General features: G+C 40.1%; 1 long non-coding RNA gene across 1 annotated transcript; it reads right to left on the bottom strand.

The window, feature by feature from the left end:
- Positions 1–18,780: 18,780 nt before the first annotated feature.
- Positions 18,781–21,258, bottom strand: LOC111940799 (uncharacterized). The gene is made up of 2 exons (XR_002869698.2): positions 20,771–21,258; positions 18,781–19,980 (listed from the first exon to the last, which is right to left on the bottom strand). It is a non-coding gene; the product is annotated as an uncharacterized LOC111940799 (long non-coding RNA).
- Between the last annotated feature and the right edge of the window lie 705 nt (positions 21,259–21,963).

The raw sequence follows: 21,963 nt of genomic DNA, 5'->3' as shown, positions 1-21,963 counted from the left end.
GTTATAATACAGTTCAAAAATGGACCACTGCCTTTTTTTCCTTGAGAGGAAAATCATTCCTGGAGAGGATGATCCAATTTTTAATTTTTTATTTTAAGGATGTGCCAATGTTTAGTCATTTTAGTTTTAACACTTGTCTGTAAGGAGGGCGAATGTGGGTACCTTACAAAACTTAAGACAGTCAGACATAAATAAGTTCATGATTGGGTTCCCTTTACAGTTCATAAAACGCTGGCTTGCTCCTCCTTTTATGTAAAGGGTCAATTATAGTATAATTAATATCCTATGCCATAAATCTCACTAGACCACAAGAGGGAGCAGCTTTCAGAGGTGCAGGCAGACACGCAAAGAGGAAAAAAACTCCACTTAACAAAAATAGAGGAGACGCTCTGTCTCAGAAAAGAAAAAAGAAATAGTGGCACGCTCCCAGCCAGCTGTGAGGTATTTGAAATTTTGTATCACATAACCAGCAGGCTCATCCTTCAGGCTAAAGTAGACAACAGGTAGATATTTGCTCTTCACAAATAACTCAGTTTAACAGATAATCCTGTATTCATTTTCAGACCTTTTCTTTGACTGATCTGAATATTTTCTCCCAGTTGAAGACAGAAGTTTCAGCCTTAACGTCTCAAGATGAGTAAGTATAGGGTCACATCTCTGAAAAAGAAGTACTCCTTTAGAGAACAATGCCAAGTCAAAACAATGCTAGAAGAAATATCTGATAGACAAAATTTCAGGTCCTATTTTCAATCCATCTGCTTTATTTCGACACTTTCTATAGAACCTGTACTTCAGGGTTGTTTTCCTCATTTTTTTTAGGGAAAAATACCAGAGACAAATACAACATGCCTCACTGGCTTTCTCTAATCTTGGTGAATAAATCTGTTCACTTAAGTAAATTGCTGTGAATTCAAGCCTGTTGCAATGGATCTCATCTCTTGCAAGAGCCATTAACACAGAAAGCTGGATTTTCTGCATCAGGTGAATCTGCGTGCACAGGCAGACCACTACCTCCTTCACTCTGCTGCACAATCACATGATGAAGCAACATTTCTGGGTCAGAGAGGTAAGGGCATTATGTTGTACAGTACCTTGAGAGCCACAGACTTAACAAGTGGAAGCACATATTGGTGTCCCCTCATATCTTTAGTGGCTTAGACAGTTCTAATGGGATGGAGTTACAACACTGATTAGTCCTAATTTAGTTAATAATGTGGTTTCAGATAGAACTTCTCATCTTTCTGAATATCAGCTTTCTTTATAAAATATGACAATATCATCAGAGTTGTTTTTTTCCCCTTGATTACCCAAAAAGCACAGGAAAGATTCTGTAGGACATTCGTTTCTTAATAAATGTAGTATCTTTGCATTTGTAAACAGCATGACCAGATGTCTGACTCGTGTCCCTGCCTCTTACATAGCTATAATGCCTGATTTCTCACTGGATCACACCCATCCACAGGGGCACTGTGTTTGCTGTCACCCCTGACTCCTATGAAAATAGGTACCAAGTGGCAGAAGTACACTGGCATCCCACTCTTATCTGCAGTGCTTACTGCAACATCTGAAATAAATACAAAAGTCTGGGCAGTACAGATGCAGCCAAAGAACATAGATTCAGGTGAAGGATTCAAGCTCACATCAGTTATCATATGTAATGGTAACATCTAAAGACTCAGTTATCTTTTTCTAGAACCCCTGTGATAAATCAGTAAAATAAGAAGAACAGGAACAGAGATGACAAAGGTGAAACAACTTAGGCTTGTGGTCCCTTTGGGGACCCCTTCTCACTTCCTATACACACCATAGGAAAGGTTTATTATATAAGAGAAATACTTTCCTGGTGGGAAATGCTGTGGACAACAATGCCTAAGGTATGCAATTGCATGACTCCCAATACTTTCAGCAGGGATTCTTGACTACTGCCCCTTCTCTGGAAGAAGACAGTGAGGATTCATTGCTAAAGTATTTCATGGCAGAAGGTCTTTCCCTGTGCCCTGTTGCATGCACAACCAGACTTAACTCAATGGTCCCAAGAGCAAGAGCTTACCTGAAGACAGAGATTAACTTTCAAATTCTCTATTGCCTTGATTCAGAGCAGGGAGTTGGATTTGGGTCTCCCATTCTCAACTATCCCCAAATGAGTCTTTCTTCTCTTTCAGCTTCATAAATCCCTTAATATAAATAATTAAGTGTTCAGTGAGCCACACAGGGGAATTGGAAATGTAAGGGAGTGATTCTCAAGCCTCCTGGTTAGCATGTTCAGCTGGGAAGTGGGCAAGTCAGGTTCAAACCACTGCTGCAATGACTAGTTAATTATTCATACAGAACAGCTTCAATGGGAGTGAGGCAGCGCAATTATCCAACAGACTGGCAGTGGATCTACTCTCCAGGGATTTGGGAGAGCTTAGTTCAATCCCCTTTTGAAAGCAAGGTGAGGGAAAGGTTTTGGGAATGGTCAGCTACATTGGAATAGTTTTGAGAGTACTCAGTTGATTAGAGCATGATGTTTATAACACCAAGGTTGTGTTAAATTCCTGCATGGGCCATTCACTTGAGAGTGGGATTTATCATTGTAAGTGTAAACTTAGAATATTCTGTGATCTAGAAATAAAGCTAGAGCTAACAATTTGGCTGTTAGGTGAAGTGCATACATGCAGGTAATTCTGGTAAACTCCAATTCTCTTCCCCTAAGTGCACATGCTGCCCTAACATGAAAACGTATCTGTTGAGGGTAAGCTTCATTTGTTGCAAAAAATATTTTGTTCTTCAAGTAAATAATCTCTATTTCCTTTACAGTAGTGGTGAAAAAGATCAAGGACATTTTCTGAATGGAATTCATCTCACTAGCCTAAAATCAGTGAAATAACATCTTCTCCAGAAGCTTTTGGAGATGCTTTTAGTCCAGTTCAGATGCAGATGTCTGTCTGGGAGGCATTCAAAGTAGCTGAGAGAAGACCCACTCAGGTTCCCATGATGCACCTTGTGTCACGATGCAGCCAGCCATGCATCGGGGGAGTGCCCTGATGCACAGCACTAAAGCAGCAGCAGAACCTCCCCTGGGGCCATGAGAGCCCCAGGCCTTACTAAGTGGCACATGCTCCCCTTGCGGAGCTCTCCCCATTAGTAATCTAAAATTGCCTCTTTCTTTTTGCTGCCTTATTTACTTTGGTTGGAATACACATCACAATATATGCCACTTTTCTTAGGGCTTAAACACAGAGCTCTAAAACATTGTTAAGCCTGCAAGGAGGCAGTATAACTTAGCAGCATGTGATTTGGTTTTGGTTTTAATCAGTTTACAAATTCTAAAGACTGGGACACTCTAATTCATACTGGAATGTCAGTTAATGGAAGGGCATAGTTCCTCCTTGGTGCTGTACTAAAAATGCCAGTAGAATCAATGAGTGGTAGTGTGCACACTGACACAGGCAGGGGTCTGATCCACCCAGTATGCTTGTCAGAGCCCTCTTTGAGACTAGCTCAATGCCCTCCAGATGGGGAAGCCACAAGTGAGTAGAATGAAATATTTTTTTCATATTAAACAAGTAATAAAGTTACATGGCTCCAGCCTGCATCATGCCTTTAAATGTGAAATTAGAATGTCAGTCACCTCCCAGCAGATGGGGCAAGGGGTTCCTCTTCACCGTAAAACTTCCTAGGGAAGCACACTAGGGAGAACATTTTGGCAGGAAAACCCTCATAGAATATTGGCATCCAAATGTGGAGGTATTTCTGGTAGAGAAAGAGTGTGAGTCTCATCAGTGATATAATGGACATAGTACCTAGGTCAGGAAACACAATGTTTTTTGGGTTGTTGCTCTGGCTGACCTCCAAGAGACAGTGCACATAGGACTGGAAGTACCAACGGGAAGGAGCTAGAAAGCTTACTTTGACATGAAAAAAAACACTTTTAGGAAGTACTCAAATGCGAGAAAATAATCCAGAAAAAAACACACTCCAGTAGCTATAAAGTTTTGCTGTGTTTTGAGTAATTATATACCAACATTTTCATCAAAAACTTGTCAATGTACAGTTGCCAGTGTGCATAGAATCTCATGGTTCTGGCAGTAGGAGGGCTACATGGAAATGCAGACTGTATTCTTCTGCAGCAGAGGTTATGACACTTCTCTGCAGCTAAGTCCTAAGGATGGGTCTCTCTCTTAACAGGCGAGTATGTATCTCTTTCTATGTTTTGATTAACAGATTTGAAGGCTAGCAAAAGACAGCAGGCAGTAGCTTTGGTGGCTGTGTTTTAAAGAGAAGGACCCTGGCCCATTTTGGCAGCCAAATATTAAATCCCAAGTAATGGAAGTGCTGTGCTTCAGCAAGGCGCAACAGCTTAGACACAGCTTTTCTACACAGCTGATGCTGGTGACCTCTCTGTAAGAACCTCCTCAGCATGTGTGTGTCATTGTGGCTCAGCTGCCTGTGATGCCTTCTTCTTTACAGACACTGGGCCTAGACTTTCACTGAGGATCTGCTGAGGAGCAGTGTGAGGATTTCACACTGCTGAGGAAACTGATACCTTAGAACTTTCACTTTTACATTTTTCATGTATTTGTAATACTGAAATTCTTTAGTGTGTAGCTCCCTATAGAGTGCTAGTTACTGCTTTCCCATTTTGGTCAGACAAAACAATTCCTCTCTAGGCCTGGGAATCAAGGACACTTGACTGTCTCAGACCCTGAGAAATGTACACAAAAGTGAGTTGTGGGGGAGCAAACTTGGGGTAAATGACTTCATTACCTGATGCTGTAATTGGAAGATTAACCCCCGATGTACAAATGGACCAAATTAATAAAAGTATGAAAACCTGTGACCCGTCGTCTCCTTGGTGAGGGCTTTGTCTGCCTTAAATGTACCTGAAGGCTCTTCAATAAATATAACCACTTTTTTTCCCCTTAATTTTGTCTGGCTTCTGTTTTTAGGTAGGCCTACAAGGCATCAAAACCAACTTCAGGAACCATGAAGAAAATGTCTTGCCTTGCCTTGCCCTGCCCTGCCCTGCCTTGCCTTGCCTTTGATGATTTCTCATCATCCATGCCATGCAAAAAATCATGGAGCATATCCATGTCTCTGATGCACATTAGGATCCCACAGAACAGTGCACATTCCCTCAGATACTAACATACAGATGATATGGCAACTTTGCTTCCTTTTTTTTGTACATATTTCATCCTTTAAAAATGATACACAGTAGAAAGGCACAATCCAATTTTTTTTCCTTTTTTTTCTTTTTTTTTTTTTTTTACCCTTTGGAGCTGGATAACATAAGCTGTTCAGCAGATGTGTTCAGGAAAAAATTTAATTTATGAACAGCTGCACAATTTTAGTGACAATAAATAGTTAACATGAAAATGAACTACACAAATGCAGGAATATGTGTACTTGATTTACAAAACTAGTACACATCTCTTTTTCTATTTCAAGCTGAACACATTCAATTATCAGTGTAATTACAGGGCAATTCTCTCTCTTCCACATCATGCAATTTTATTCTAGATTTAAACAATACACATGTATGGTTTGTCTGGTTTTTAATAGCTACCATATTGCTCATCTATTCTGTTAGTTGTATAACTTAATTTAAAATTCCCCATCTTTGCATGGTTCTCAAGTTTGGGTTTTTTTAAGTTTCCTCTTGAAGGGAATTGCTACTTATTGGTAGCAATTGTATTAGTTTAAATTCAGAGCTGTTTTCCAGCTGTTGTTCTTCAAGCAGGTAGGAATTGCCTCCAAAGCATCTTTATATAAATGAAGTATCTCTTGTTACACTGAGTGCAAGAAGATGGAAATGTGCCTGGTATGACATTACCATTATGTTACATATTTCACAATGCTTTATTCCATTCACTCCATTCCTTTCTCCTTCAAAAAGCAGAGAAGGAGATCTCTGTTCTTCCCAGCAGTGCTGTGAAGATGTCCTTTCTGAGATCTACTTTTTCCTAGATACCCTCTCAAAACATCCACCCTCAAATACCATTAAATAATGCTTGTCCTGAGCATCTTACCAGCTTCTCTTGCAAATTCTTCACGCTGTTACTTCTAATTAAAGCTTGCTGCACTATGGTTCTGAGCTACTTCTCTTGGTCATGGCTGAAATTGTATGTAATATTGAATTTTCATTATGCAGGGAATCTCCTAACAAGTGTTAGTGAATGCAAACACACAAAAGAGATTGTCACTGCCACTATCCACTTAGATGGGAATGGTTCCATTACATGTATGTTTTTGCACAGCGATTTCCTTTCTGGACACCAGATCTTGAAAGAAGAGACCATAAAAGGCCCTCCCATAACTTCTATATTGCTTATCCTTTTATGCACAAGAGCTGCTCTGGTTTGTTCCAGTCTGTGTTTATGTCTTTACTTGATCTCATGTGAATCATTTGTTATTTCAGCTAGTTCTTTCCTAGGCTTATCTGCCTATTTGCTGATCAATAGCAATAATGGAACTGAGTTCATTGCCAATGCCATGACAGCACCTGCTTGGTAGCTGTGTGGTTACTGGTTCTTAGCACTTTGCAGTATATGAGTAGTGCATCTGTAAATCCCTGAAACTTTCATAGAAACATAATTCCTTGGTCTCATTTCATTTGTATTGCCAGTGGACGTATAAAAAACACAGCATTTTTAAAGATATTATTACTTTTCCAAACCATTTATGATTTTTTTTTTTTATCTTTCATTGATTTAGCTCTAAAGACAGATGTCAAAATGCATCCTTTGCAATATGTTCTATGTTCAATGGGGCACCCTGATAACTGTCCTTCCTTTATCTATTTTGCACTATTTTCCATGCTTCCCTGGAAAAAGTTAATTTTTCACTAATAAGCCATATATACATATTGCACCAGAGAATGAAGTATTGCTCACAGCCATGTCTGAAGTCATTCAGTCAGCCACAGCAAAGAAGTTCAACAGTGACATTTATTTCACTTCTGGCGCCACACTAAGAGGCGCTCAAAATACATTTGCATGAAATAACATCAGCTTTAACGAATCTACTAAATTATGAGCAATTCTGCATATGCTAGTAGACATTGCCATTTATGATAATAAATAATTATGCACACACAGAGCTTACACCAATGCATGTATCTGGAACTCAGAAGACTACTGTTTCTTCCTTGGTTATGAGTGAGAGGTTTTTGGTTGCTGTTCAAATTATTTAAAAATGTAGAGGTCAAAGAGCAAAACAGTGTAAAGTGGCAAGACAAACAACTGTGCCTTGACATTTTTTTGAAAAAAAAAGTTTCTTGCAGCAAGACAAATAACTTGCACTGCAAGATTATTGCAAGATTAATAATTTGCTCAAAACAGCAAATTACTATTACTATTGGCTATTTTCAAAAAAATATTAATCTTGAGGTGATAATACATACCTTGCAATGTCAAGTGGCTTTGAAGCTAAGTTCTCCATCTGTCCACCACTGATTACTCACTGGGCTTTTTGAGCAGCTTGAGGCCATTCAACTAGTTTTCTGTGGGAAAACCTCACACACACACCAAGTATTTAAACATTCTCTAGGATATTCTCTCCTGCAGTGTGGATGAGCCTTGGAAGAGTCTGCCCAGCCACATTACCTAAATGTGCCCCATCTGCCAGTGAGACATTGTCATGACCTGGGACAACAAAATGTCACTTGTCAAGTGGGCCACAGGAGGAGGAGGAGGCTGCACTTACATTGAGTTTATACTGTCTGCCAGAACATTATGAGGACACAACAGGATTTAGGAATGTTTCATGGTTTTTCCAGGCTCAGATAAATTCAGGCATAGACAACAAAACGCAAAGACAGCACAAAGAGAAGCAGTACCTTTGTTTTCAGGACTTGCATCCTCTTCATATTCACCAAGTCTCCTACATTTATGTTGGATTACTATGCATAAAGTAATATTTCCTCTGTGGAGGATTTTGGAACAAATGCATCATTGTTTCCTATTTTAGAGAGTGCTAGCAGCAAACACTTCATTGTTTTCTATTTTAGAGAGTATTAGCAGCAAGCCAAGATGGAGTTCCCAGCACATGCCCAAGGGGTCTGCCAATTCCACTTGCATACACACACACTCCCTAGACACCACCCAAACTCAGCCTAGTGGTAAACAGTAACAAGAGATGTATCTACTACTAATAGGTGCAATTGTGTTTTTCAATGCAAAATACTTCAACAGTTTATAATCTTCAGACACACAAGTCATGAGCTGACTTCTACCAATTCAGAAGCATATATTCATAGTGTGGCTGAGCCACAGGAAACAGCAGACAATCCTACGACTGGCAAAAGAGCAGAATTAATATTCAAAGTAATTGTATTATTCTCTCAGGGTTAAAGTCTTGTGAAAATAATTTCAGAAAAATAAAACATTCAAAAATTACCAAATTTAGTATTATTATGATTGCTTCTTACAATTCAGTATTGACTCCATGACTGACACCTTTTTCCACAGCTATTCTTGATCCTGAGGAATATTTTGATAAAGGGAACAGAAGATCTGACCATGGTGTCCAAGATCTACATCTAAGAAAGATAATGAAAAAAATAAGGATATAATTCACCTATTGTTAGATGTCAATCTATTATTGCAGTATAACTCACCTATCATTATGTTATTACTTGAAGTATGGAAGCTTGGTACCAAAGTTGCTCAGGATGCAATGGAAAACAGAAATAATTTTGGTTACTATTTTTTATCGTCACTGTTCAGCGTGGGCAGGCTTGAATTTTTTTTTCACTGAACCTCTTCTCCTCAGAAATTCCTTCAAGTATTACAGTGACACACTAAAAGTAAATTTAGCAGAATCACTGCAGAGAATTTAGTAAGCCTTTCATGTACAAGGAAATGGAAAATTTTATATATCCCACACAGCCAGTTGTTACAATTAGTATTTGTGATTAACTGTAAGTAATCCTCCAAAGGTATTAAAAATCACAGCTCCACTGTCAACACTGGTTGAACATATGGACACCTAGAATTGGAATTTTGGTTCAGCATCAGTCCAGAAAAACACCTAGAGTGCTAAGGAGATCAGAAGTGATCTGAAGCAGTCATGACTAGGCAGAATTAATTGTCTTAATCGTCTAAAACAAGAAGTCACAAAGAAAAATACAGATTCAAGAAGTTTGCCTTGCATGGGCAAAACTCTCATTTGCTTCAGCAACTGCTTCTTAATATAAACCATTTCCACACATGGACCTCTCTCTCTGCATCTGTGTTTTTAATACCTTGTCATTTGCACTCATGTTCCTTAAGTCAAAGCTCTGTTTTTGGTTACACAAGTGGAAATGCAGTAGCTTTCCTCTGTATTAATATTAGCACAGTGAAGAGCAAAAATTTGACCTAAAACTCTGAAAGTTTTTATATGTATTTTTACTGGTGTGTCAGTGATGTACAATAAACACCCTGCCAGCAGTTTCAGAATTCCCATGGAAAAAACAAGAATACAAAGCCTGTGCTGAAAGGGATTGTTTCCAGCACTGTAACCAATTTCACAGCTGATAACACACACATCAACCAGCAGATAAGCAAAGAAAGTACATTTGTATGATTACCTATGTCTCTGATGTACTGTGCAGAACCTGAGTTGCAATTTTCTTCTCTTAACTTTAGAGCTACTTAGATGCTTAACCATATTGTCCCCACACTATTCAACTAATTTCTACTGTCTTACTGTGAGCATGTCTTATATACAGCTAAGAATTTCAGATTGCAGAACATCAGAAGTGATGTCTGAAAGTCCAGGGGGACACTACACAAAGCCTTTCATATTAAATGTACTTGTTCTGTATTCCTAGCCTGGAGTCTTTCCAAAGTGAAGTGGTACCATCATAAGGAAGGTTTTGGTCACCCAGCTCAAAATAAGCAACTTCCCAACACCGTAAAGGTCTGAATGGTTAATACTGACACAACGCAGTAGTACTGAGGTACAGCATCACTCCTGTGTGGAAGGGCTAGAAGAATTGGGGTTGTTCAGGCCTTTTAGTGACCTAACTGTGGCCATCCATTCACTGCTTGAAGGGACTTTACAAGAAATACAGAGACTTTGTAAGGGCATGTAGTGGCAGGACAAGAGGCAATGGATTCAAACTCAAATAAAGTAGGTTTAGATTAGATATTAGGAAAAATTTATTTACTTTGAGGGTGGTGAGGTGCTGAACAAGTTGCTCAGACAAGCTGTGGATGTCTCATCTGAGGAAGTCACATTGGATGGAGCTCAGAACAAACTTGTTTAATGAAAGGTGTGTCTGCACATGGCAGGGAGGCTGGGACTAGGTGAACCTTGAGGCCCCTTCTGCCAAACTGTTCTATGGTTCTATGACATTCCCAAGGATCGTTTAAAGTTTTCTCTTGAATTTCAAGAACATCACATATAACCCTTAATCTTAATTTAAACTTTTAATTTAACTTCAAGTAGCAAATTTTGTATAAAGGTATATAAGATTTTCAAAATAAAGAAAATTGTCTTCAACCTCTATGTATTCTGTTCTGTTAGTTTGCATATATCTCCATCAAATAATATAAAACAAAACTATCAGTCAAAATAAGGAAGTGACAATAAAAAGAAAGTAAACAGCTTTATGAATCTAATCTAAGAAAGTCTTGCAGAGAAAAGGAAGACATGTAGCATAACATACTGTTCTGATTTAAGACCCTTTCTAATAACAATGACTTCGGAAAATTTCTGATTTCATATGATCTCCAAATGAGCATTTTCAGTGAAGCTGAAATTGCTCATACTGAAAAGAAGCCCAAAGAACAAATGAACAGAAATTTTGTGCTACATCCCATGGCTTATATTCCTTTGGCTAAGGATAGCAGTAAATTATATAAAAAGGGCTGACAAAATAATAAATTACATAAAAAGGGCTCAAAAATAATGTAATTTTCTGAATATACTGTCTGGACTCTGTAGGACAGCTTCCAATGAGAAAAATTAACAATGTTAGCACTAACTTCTACTGGATTAAACTCTGTTTAGGATTTGTTGTCTTTTCAACGTTGCATTTTTGAAACATATTCAAAAAATATTTTGGAAACTAAGGCAAATTATTTCTAGGACTAAGGTATGCCAGTGAACCAGTTTCTTTCTGATGTAGCCTATTTTGGTCATGGAGGTTAATAAACAATAAAAGTGACTGATAGAGGTTTAAGTTGCATCCCATTCCCATTGTCAGCTTCCCACTACTCCTCTGTGCTCACTTGTGGTCACTCTGTGTCTTCAGCAATGCTTTCCCAGCACACACTGCTATTCACCAGCAGTGTCCCACTCCAGGGAAATCAACTGCACATTTCTGGAGCACTTTCGTTTTGCAAAGCAATGAGCTCCCTGTTGCTGTGGTCTGCTAAACAAGAAGAGAAAATATTAAATAGGCCTCTTTTGATGATCCAATAAAATGTACTTCAATAATCATCTCATGACCAACATTCTTAACTGTATATCATACAAGTAGCATGCCAGATATCCAATTTTTTGACTAAGCAGGACATGGGAGTGGTTAGGACAAAGTCCTGAGAAGCCCTACATTTTCCTGTATTTAGGCCAAGTCAGATATTCTGTCCATGACAGGCAATGCAATATATGCCAAAATAGCTTGTCTTTTTTTGAATTATCTCTGCTCACTCTCCCTGGTATAAACAGTTTTACAAAGTAAAAAAAAAAAAAAAAAGAAAAAAAAGAAAAAAAAAAGTGGGTGGTAGGACCATTATCCCTGTCTTCAGGGTGAAGTAAAGTTCATTGTCCATAATTTCCGCAAATATTTCCAGATAATGCAATCAGTGATACAGAGACTGAAAGGTATATTTGATTCTGGAAATGAAAGAGTGAAACATATAATTAGCTGCCTCAGATAACAGTTTCAGCAGATGGGTAGGAGAGCAATGCTTCTAATGGGCCTTTTTTTGACCCAAGGGAGGTCGTCAATTGCTTTTGCTGACTGCATGCAAAATGGAGGACATCTGGGAGATGAGTCCTTAACAAATGTGTTTATACAGTTTGTCAAACAAGCACATTTGTAGCAACACTACTTTAGTGATTATTCCCAGAAAAGAATCAAAAAGTTCACTAATTGCTGTAAGCCACCTCTCATGATCTGCCAAAGACACACAGGTGTATGAAATCTTACTTTAATTCTCAAATAATGCTGTACATCATCTTCTGCATACAGACTTTTAGCTGTCACATTCTCCCTCCCTCTTCTCTGTGCTCTTTCCCCTCCTCTCTTTGTTCAGTTATGCTACTATTACTCATAGGATCCCTTATTATTTCACAGATGTATTTTGAAATTCCTTACATTTTCTCCATCTCACATCTTACTTTTAATACTTGTCTTAAAGTTTTCCCAGGGTCCAAGCAACATTTTTTGCCTGTCAGCATTCTGAATTCACTTTCATTTTACAGATTATAGTAAAACTTCACATTTTGTTTCCATAGAATTAGGGAAAAAATACAGATTTTGAATTCCCTGATAATCCAAAATGTAAAAGTACTTAAACTAAAATTGTTTCTGAAAATGAATTTTCTATGTAATTTCAAAATAATTTCTTAATTCAAAATTATTTTGTGAGTGTCCTATCACTTAATTTATTTCACTTTTATTCATGCTTATCATATTGTAATAGAAAAATAATAAATTTTCTTTTTTTAATTTTTTAAAAAAATATACTAAGGGCAGCTTTTGCATAATATTGACTGAATCATCCTATCTCTAGATCAAAGTCTCTCTGGTTTGTGCAGTAATAATAAATTTTGACACTGATATTTTGATATATAGAGCAAGAAGATAAGCATCCGGTGTACTACCAGGAGAAACAGCTGGTTTCAATATCTTTGAATACTTTTTTTTCAGGACCCTGAAAACTAACACAGCAACATCTGTAGACACTGAGCATGCCTGTAATACTCAGCTTTCTAGGTTATAATATCCAGCACATCATCACCACAGCTGATCATAAACTACTTCAGGTTCAACAATTACTTCAGAATACAGTCTCTGACTGCATTTAAGATGCTGACATCTTCTAAAGTAAATCAAATACGACTGACATAAAAGAGAAAAATTGATTATGGTAACTACTTTAAAAAAATTACTAATGCAGTTAGCTATATCTCAGTGTTCTTTTGTCGTGCTTCTACAAAACCATGTGTTGGAAACTAAACTCGAAGACAGAAAGATTTTTATAAAATTAAGACAATTATATGAATCACTTCTCATTGTCTACCAAGAAAGTTTTGCTTTACTGCTCCTCTAGGTTAATTCACACTGATTTTGAAGTCCTAAAACTTTGTTATCCATGCACACATTTCTTTTTGGAAAGGCTTAAGTGCTCTCTCACCTTGGAACATGGTACATGGTAATGGAACACATCTGTGGGAGCTGACCCTGGCTGGACACCCACCAAAGCTTCCCTGTCACTCCCCTCCTCAGCTGGACAGAGTATAACAGAGTGTACTGAGTATAACAGAGTGTACTGAGGAGACAGAGTATAACTAAAGGCTCATGATTTTAGACAGGGACACTCACCAATTACTGGTCTTGGGCAAAACTTAGAGGAAATTAATTTATTACCAATTAAACCAGAATAGGATAATGAAAGAATTAATATGCTAATAAATGAAACCAAAACTTAAAATATCTTCCCCCACCCCTCCCTATTTCCTGGGCTCAGCTTCAGTCCCAAATTATCTCCCTCCTCCTCACCAGCAGTTCAGAGGAATGAGGGTTGTGGATTGTGGTGCATTCAACACACATTGTCTCTGCCTCCCCTACCTTTGTAGGAGGAACCTCACACTCTTCCATTGCTTCAGTTTGGGTCTCTTCCAAGGGGTGCAGTCCTTCGGGATCTGCTCTAGCAGGGGTACCCCATGGGCTCACATGTTCTGCCAACACATTTGCTATGTAGTCTGGTTTCTCTCCAGTGGGTACAGTTCCTTCTGTCCCCCAGCACAGGCTTCCCATGGGGTCACAGCCTGCTTCCACCTTCTCTGGTGTGGGCTTCTGCACAGGCTGCAGGTGGTCCTGCATGGGCTGCAGGGCACAGCTGCCTCACTGTGATCTGCACCAGGGGCTACAGGACACAGAATCTCAGCTCTGGTGCACAGAGCACCTCCTTCCTGTCCTTCTTCACTGACCATGGTTTTCCTCTACATATTGTCACTCCTTTCTTCTCTGGCTGAAATTTGGTCCTGCAGAGTAACTTCCCCTGCTTTTTAAATACATTATCCCAGAGGTTCTACTGCCATCACTGATGGTCTCAGCCTTGGCAGTGGCAGGTACATCTTGGAGCCAACTGGCATGCGTTTGGTTTAGGCACTTACATAGAAACTTCTGACAGCTTCTCACAAAAGACACTCCTGTAACCATAACCCCCACACTACTGAAAACTTGCCACACAAGCCCAAAGAAATGACATACATAAAAGACAGATATGCATCATAGTTAGAATTTAAGTATTGAAGTATTTCTTTCTAATTATGCCTTTATTCTTTAGTCATGTATTCAATGTTTCAACTGAAAGTATCTCATGTGCACAGTTTATTGAAAAGATTTGCCCAAAGTCGATAAAAGAAAAGCATGTTGTGTTATGGCTTCAGATAGGAGTTTACAAAGGGAATAAAAGGTATTTTTTCCCTCTAGCACATGCTGCAGCATATTTACTCTAATTAGGAGGGTTGTCTTTTCCTCTTGACTCTAAGACTGGTCATAAGTAGAGGCTGGAGGAAAGTCTGGACTCGCACTCTTAAAGTAGTACAGGGAATATCCTTTTCCTTTTTCCTGCTTGCTGTTAGATTTTGATTTTCTGACACCATTTCAGATTCAGAGGGAATTCATCAGGGTAAATTGTCAGGGAGCTTATCCATCCCTTGCTTTTCTTCAGGGACTTCAGACTGCCATGTTTATGTCAAAGCTTCCAAGCTCTGAGCCTTAAGCCAGGCATGAGCACCATCTCATACAACACAAACTGTATGACAGAATCTTCAGGGACTGAGAAATGAAAGACATGCATCACACAGTTCTGAAAAGAGGGAAACAGCACTTGAGATATGACAAAGGCCAGCTGAGGTACCTGCTGCTCCACTAGGAGACATGTCTGGGCAGCATTTGAAGCTACGTCACAAGATAAATCTGGTGTCTCTAGGATCTCCAAAGTTTATTGTCTTGTATTTCATGGGGAATTTGACCACAGCCAGACACAAATCATCAGGCAGAGGAGCTGCACTTGCTGCTTAGATTATACAGTTTGTGACACACAGATTGGTCACCCTGTATATAGTCTCAATTTCCAAGGTCTCTTGGTGTTTTTTCAAGAGATATAATCAGAAAGAGCTTGATGTCAATGATTCCTTCCAGTGTTTCTAAATTCTCATTTCTGTGGGTATGGAAGCCCTCATGAAGACATTGTCCTGATTTCAAAGGTGCACAAGGATATTTGCATGCATTCCTTTGCCTAACCCTGATAGTTACATCAGACTGTGAATTTCAGCAGCACTTGCTGTCACTCAGCCAAAGACTCAGCCCTTGCTGCCGCTCCTGTCTCAAGTCACCAAAGCTTGCATCCCATTCTGCTCTCACATCTGCCCAGGGAAATTTACAGAGGTGTGTTTTGAGGATGTGTTTTGAGAGGAGAAAAAGTTGTGCCATCAAAACAAAAGAACAGAAAAAAAGAGTCAGGATGCAGAAAAAGACAACAACAGTTATGACATCCAAAGAAACCTCAAATAAAAACAACCAAAGCAAACAAAACCAAGATCAAACCAAAACCACAACAACCAGAAAAAAACAGCCAAACAAAAAAAGAGTAAAAATGTCTCCTACAGTGTTTAATCTGAAGGTGCCTGTCATCTGCCCAAGCTTTAAAAAATAAAAGGGTTTTTCTCTCTGTGAGTCACTGAACAGGTAAATGAATCTCTAAACAAACTGAAGCCCTCAATGTGACAAACTGCTCAAAACTTTAAATAAATCCTTTAAACCCGTGTCCCTAATCACACCTATGTCCATTTGTGTATGGCCAGTAGAGACAGTAGGTTTGCAGTTGAAATGAAGGCTGTGAGTGGATGTGAATTGTTCAGCTGAACATACAGGAGTGTCTGGGGAATCTGCACAGGCAAGCTATAGTATTGCTTTTGGGGTAAAAGGCAGGCTTTGCCCAAGATCTATAGCTTTGTACTGGGAAATGGCCAGTAGTCTTTAAGAATGTGCAAGGGAAGGAAAGTTTATTTTTCAAAATACGTAGTTACTTATTTTAAAAATGTACTATTTCAAACAGAACAACAGTGGAATAACAAATGAAATATTTTGTAAACATAATAATTTAAATAATATAATGGATTTACTAACCTATATGTAAGGGACATTAAGCAAAATTTTCTGTACTAAGATTCCCTTCTGATATGCTTATAGAAAGCACAATAGCAAAAGTGAGTTAAGTGAGTTAAAAAGTTAAAAATTTAAAAAGTGAGTTAATCCAAGCTTTTTTCTCCGTGAAGAATACCAGGTATTTTACATATTACTCTGCATTTTAGACATATATATTGTGGATAGTGTGCCAGAATGAACACGCCAGAATAACATGCCAGCAAAGCATCTCTTAACAACTGAGTAATGTCTGAGCCTGTTATAGTGTGTCTTACCTTACCATTCTAATGTTTTAATTTAATGACATTTTACTGGCTAGCATTTCTTTCCCTTGCCACATTTGCATATAATTATTCTTTGTAGTTTCTTCTCTGTGGTTTGTGGCACCTGCTACAGCTAGAATATTTCTTTTGTGCTTTCAAATGTCCTTGGGTTCATTTTTTTCAAAATCCTGCTACATTATATCAAGATATACAGAAAAACGTACGCTGGCAAATTTTTGCTAAATAAGGAAAGCTTTTCTCTTTTTCTTTAAAATCCCCTTATTTTTACAACACAAGTGGAAGTTGAAAATCAGGATTCAATTTGATCTCAAAATTATTTAATATTTGGCAGCTAGATTCCAGCTACAAACACTGCTCTCTGTCTCTGTAATACCATATATTGAATACTTGGCACAGGGTGTGTGGTAAATATTCCCACAAATTTTTGTCCTTCAATGATAATAAATGTTGAAAACAATTACAGACATCGATAGAAATATTCACAAGAAAGTAGCATGTAGAAAGAATAAGGACAGTGATATTTGACCTACACAGTACTTCCACATAAGATCTCCCCTTTGTTCCTGCTGAGCAACAACTGAAGTTCAATTGTAAATGGTCTAGCTGTTGCTTTGAAGAATGGAGCATTTATTGAGTTATAACAAACAGAAATGTGGTTGAGGGGACTGCACTGTGTAGCTATTTGTATGTGATTAGATGGCAAATCTCTATGAGCAGATGAATGTAGTTATAGCAACACTCTCTCTGGGTTGGTTAATCAGTCTATGTGATCAGTAGTGGTACTGCAACATGTGGAGTTTGTCCATGAAATATCTCAATATAACATACTAATAGGGCCTCCTTGCTCTAGGGAGCAAGCACTCTTTTGCTAAGTCCACAGTCTGACAGCTGAGACACTCTAAGTCTTGGCATGAATGATGAATGGGATGGAGAACTACAAATGGTGAAGTTACATATTTTTTTATCAAGAATTTGGTCAGAGGCTGTTAGAGCCAAAACTCTTCCAATATGTCAAGTCCATGGAAACAACCAGCCCTGATCCCAAGAAACTCAGAGGCTCTGTTACTGCATGAGGTGCTGTCGGTCTTTCTCCTTTGGCGACAGAGACTACATCTGTCTGGGTCACTGGTCTGTGAGCTGGTTTGCTGCAGCTGCTAATAAGGGTGTTGTTACACCACATTACCACCATCTGCTTGTTGGATCCAAGAGCTGCTTCTCACTGAGTATAAAAATTTTAAAGTCTTTGGGGCTGAACCCAAATCTTTAACTTTAAAAAGCTGGACACACGCTATTTTAAGTGGCAAAGTTTTTATCTATTTGGGACTTGCAGGCATTTCTGAAGTAGCAGTGAAACAGCCTTCGCCTCAGATGTCTCTTCAGAATTGTCAAATACTCACACAGCTAATCTACTCTCTCTATTCTGTTACAAGTTTGTCTTCTATTCTATTACAAGTTTCTTTCATCCTATGGTTGCTGTAAAATCCACATTGCACTTGCTTGCTTCTATGAAGAGTATAAATTCTGCAAGTACATTATTCCCAACAAACTTTGCAGTGTTGTAGGGATGATTTGGGCACTTCACCAAAGAAGAAGAAACTCTGCAGCTCTAAGATCCAACCTATGCATGCACAGCCTATGAGCTCTCTAGGACCCCTTGGCAGAACACTCCAACACCCTGATGCCTGAAGTTTAAGCTTCCATATTTTCCAGATTCTGTACTGCATTGGTACATAACTCTGAACTTCATATAAAAAGTTAGGAAGTTCCCTTCACAGTTTAGAGAAAACAATCATTTTCCAGCCCGAGAATCAAGGACACCATTGCAGCTTCAGGCCCCAAAAGTATAAACAACAATGAATTGAGGAGAGCAATATGAGAGGATGGGAATTCATAACCTGAAGCTGTAACTGGACAATTAACCCCAAAATGTAAGTAGACCAAAACATAGAAAAGAGTGAAAAAGTGTGACCTGTCATCCATCTTGTGTCTCTCTTGGGTCCAGCTTGGGCAGAGCCACATCCAGGTGCTTGTACTGCCCAAGGTGTATCCTTTGAAGGCCTTTTAATAAATACCTACTTTATTCCTTTAACACTGTCTAGCCTCTGCTCCAGGTAGCCTCTGAAGGCATCAAACCAAAACCAGTAAAGCTTTTATTATTCTTCCCAGAATCTCAACAATAATCACCAGCCCAGTCAACAGCAAGAAGCGAAAAAACCAAAATTTTCATTTTGTAATTCCAGTTTTTGTTAAGATGCTGTTTGACAAAAGCAAACAAACTAGCAAATAAACCCCACAAATTTTCAATTTAAAAGCCTATTTTGCAATTACTACCAAGACGCTCACTGAAAGATCTGCTGGCAAGAAATTTCCATGACAAAATACAAGCTGAAGGGAACTCAAACAACTTGGATTTTTACGGCAATTTAATGCTACTCTAAAAGCAAAGGTTACTGTTCTGGCATTTGTACTGCCTATGCACAGGCAATTGCAGTTTAGTTATAATATTTAACTATTATGGCTTAAGCTTCTAAAAAACCCTGCATGTTTGTGCCTTGGCATTACAAAAGGCTGATCTCAAGGTCAGTTCAGTAAATTACCATGGGTAGAGCTTGGATCAGGAGCTGGGAAGAAAAGGCATACCAGTGTTCAGTAGAGCATTCTAAACCCAAATATATTCTCTCACAAGAAAATACTTTGAACACAGAGCTCTAAATATAAGGAGTGTTATTGGAGAGAAAGAGCAAATGCAATAAACAGTAAATTTTGAAAACTATGACTACCAGCATGCAGCACACGCTTTGAATAGCTTGGAACCTAGGCCTCCACCTTTGGCAGGAGCATCAGCTGAGGCAGCTGGCTCTACTACCTCCATAGGTTGCTGTCTGGGTTTACAGCACTCCAGCTTCTGGCTGTGCTGATATCCTCTCTCTAAGGCAGTTTCCAGATATCTTATCCATCAAGCTGTTTGTCATCTCCATATTGCCACTGCTTCCACTGCCCCTTCATTACCACTACAGACTAGAATAGTGGAGAAGGAAACACTTTACAGTCAGTAGGACTCCTAAAATTATTTTACTTATTTATTAATTTATGTATTTATTTATCAGCACATAAATTTAATAACACTGTCCCATGGCCCCGCATAATAAGTGAACAAGATTTGGCCCATCCAAACATCTCTTCTTGCCTGCCAGCAGATTTTTTTCTCCAGCTCAACACTTTTCTGCAGCAGGTGACTTGTCAGCATTTATCTTGGAGCGGTCTGGCTTTCCAATGGAAAATACTTATCTCCGCCTCTAATTCCTCAAAGGTTTTCTTCTGTTAGACCTTAGTCTTCCACTGTTAAAAAAAAGAATCACATCCGTTACCCCAGAACTGCTTCTGAACAAACACACATTCATTTACAAAATCTAGGGTGCACCAAACAAAGACTCCCTAAGTCATAAGAGTGGTGGAAGCAGACTCTATCAGTTTTGCATGCAGGCTTTTTCAAAGTTCCCATCCTGGAGGCAGGGGAAGGGAGAGTATTCAACAAAATATGACCCAGATTTCATAAATATGGTAATTCTTTACAATATGTGTACTTACAGAGTCCAGGACACATGCTTTGGACAGGTGAAGAAGAAGAAAACTTGAATAAACATCTCTCCTTTAAAAAGAACTCATCATAATTTTTGCTTTTCTTAAATATTACCTGTCTTTTCTTACACCCACACATACGTGTGGCTCAAAGATAGCCATAGCTTCTAGCTTTTCTGCCACTTTCCTATTTCCTATTTCTTTTTCGTTCATGTAAGAGGATGAATTATTGAGGAAGTAACATGGAAGCATGATTCCTTGGAATGCTATTGCAACCTTACTAAATGTAGGGGAAGACATGCGACAGGAGACTGCAGCAGAAAAGGATGGGTCTTGCACTGGCCTGTTTATGGAATTATCCTCCATGGAATTAAGAAAATTTCCTCTGTCTTGCTCATGCTTCTCTGCCTGATGTTGCTCATCACCTCTGTGCGCATGTGTGTGTGTACCTCCGAGGGGATTTTATGTTTTCCTTCTCCCACCCCTGCCAGTAATTACCAACACACAGTACCCGGGAAGGTAGAAGGAGGGAGAGCTCTAAGGGGCCTACCAGCAATTCAATAGGGCTTTGATTTAACAGCTCCGAGTCCTTTGAAAACATTTTGCCAAGAAAAGCTTGCCATCAACACGTATAATCTCTTATCAGGGGCCATTGAAAGCCTGGGCTCCGAGGTTAATTCTTCCATCGCAATGAGTTTCAATCAGTTCAAAACTCACATCGAGATGAAAGCTACGAAGCCTTCTCGCCCGGCTTGTCCCGCAAAACCCACTGAGATCAACCGACTGGGGAGGATTAGGGCATGCTCATCTGCTGGCTCTCCAGCAGGACGGGCAGGCTCAAAAGAAAAACAATAATTAGGGATAATTGCTTGTGTCCAAACACAGGCATTAAAGCCCCTTTCCCCTTTGGTACTTTGTGAGCTGGAATGAAAAAGACACCCCCTGTTTTGACAGCTGGGCAGGCGAACAGAGCTGGTGACAGATGAAGCGAGACGTCCCCGGGCCCCCGCGGCGCAGCGGGGCGGGCCGGGCCGGGCCGGGGAGGCCGGGCGGGCCCGGGGAGGCCGGGCGGGGCGGGCCGGGCCGGGGAGGCCGGGCGGAGAGGGCCAGGAGAGGCCGGGCGGGGCGGGCCAGGAGAGGCCGGGCGGGGCGGGCCAGGAGAGGCCGGGCGGGCCTGGGGAGGCAGGCCGGGCGGGGCGGGCCGGAGAGGCCGGGCGGGGCGGGCCGGGCCGGGCTGGGCCGGGGAGGCCGGGCGGGGCCGGGGAGGCCGGGCCGGGCGGGGTGGGCTGGGCCGGGGAGGCCGGGCGGTCCCGCCTCGGGCCCTACCCCGGCGGGCTGGGCGGCTCCGCCCGCGGGCGCTGCCGGGGCCCGGATGGGAGCGGGGCTCGGCGGGAGCGGCCCCCGCGGGAGGGCGGGGGCCGCGGGGAGCCCATATCGAAAATCCTATCTACAAGTGTTACGTTCCTTGTCCGCTTAATCGACAAATGCAGATCAGATGGGAACAGTAAGGCGCTTCAAAACAACTGACTAAAATTACGTTCTTGAGCTGTAATGTATACAACGGCATGAGTGATTAATTAGGGAAACCCACATCCGACAAGAACGATTTCTGAAAGGAATCTTAGAAAACACTGCAGATACAGCTGGGATCCAGATTAATACATTTATCTAATAAAGCTATTCCCGGTCGCCTTCCGTCTCTCGCCTGGTCCTGTCTACTTCTTCTAGCTCGCATCAGGATCC

This window comes from Cyanistes caeruleus, chromosome Z, assembly GCF_971803275.1.
Source record: "Cyanistes caeruleus chromosome Z, bCyaCae1.hap1.1, whole genome shotgun sequence".
Lineage (NCBI taxonomy): Eukaryota > Metazoa > Chordata > Aves > Passeriformes > Paridae > Cyanistes > Cyanistes caeruleus.
Note: the sequence above shows the minus strand (reverse complement) of the source record. Positions and strands in the feature narration are given on the sequence as shown.